This window comes from Oratosquilla oratoria, chromosome 25, assembly GCF_046742065.1.
Source record: "Oratosquilla oratoria isolate Oo_2021 chromosome 25, ASM4674206v1, whole genome shotgun sequence".
Lineage (NCBI taxonomy): Eukaryota > Metazoa > Arthropoda > Malacostraca > Stomatopoda > Squillidae > Oratosquilla > Oratosquilla oratoria.
In genome coordinates, this window is record NC_134801.1 from 18,278,343 (window position 1) to 18,279,383 (window position 1,041).

The following is a 1,041-nucleotide window of genomic DNA, read 5'->3' on the forward strand; positions in this document are numbered from 1 at the left end:
ATATATATATATATATATATATATATGTATATTGCAAAAATAATTACAAAAACGCGTGACTAATTGATCATGCAGAAACCACAAGGAAAACAAAGTTCGGAATACAAACATTTTCGTCTATTACGACATCCTTAGAGTACAAGAAAGAGAAATAGAACACAATATTTATACAGAAATAAGAAAACTGGGGAAGGTTATAGCCGCATGAAACCTTCAGACAATATACATACACACATATTCATATACACATGGAAATAATAACAGTAATAATAAAACAATAAAAAAGCAAATACAAAAGAGCATAACCATGTGGCCGAAAAGTCCACAGGACATCTGGCACAATTAGGAGCCACGGTACCTTTTTATTATCCTGTTAATTATGAAATTGATGTTACTATAAAAATTGTTTTTTATAAAACTGGATTCAATGATGTTCCTTTTTAAACTAGAATTACAAACAACCATTTTTTTAACATTGTCCCAGTCAATGTTATGGTTTGTGTCCTTTACATGGACAAAAAACCCACTAGACATTTGGTCCGTCCTCATTCTATATCTATAAGGATGAATCAACACAGACCTTTAGCCCGTCCTTGTACTATATTTGTATATTTGTGTTGATATAAGGATTAATCAACACAGATATAGTATAAGGACGGGCTGGGTTTAATTAGAAATAGAGACCGATTCATTGCAAGATTTAGGAAAAGTAGAAAACAGGAGGACTACAATGGCTTTCTGTGCCATAGGAATCAGGTGAAATATTGGAAGGAAAAAACAAAAAACAAAGCTGATTATTGTACTAACATAGTGAACCAGAACAAACACGATCCAAAGAGACTTTGGCAAGGAAGGGCATGGAGTTACCCACACTGTGTTCAGTTGTGAATTTAAGTCCTGTGGCTTCTTGTAGTTTAAGACGGAGGTTTTCCACTTCTCGGTAGTCATTAACTTTAACTTAAATTCACAACTGAACACAGTGTGGGTAACTCCATGCCCTTCCTTGGTGTCCTTGTTACCCAAAGTGGACATAATTTCACC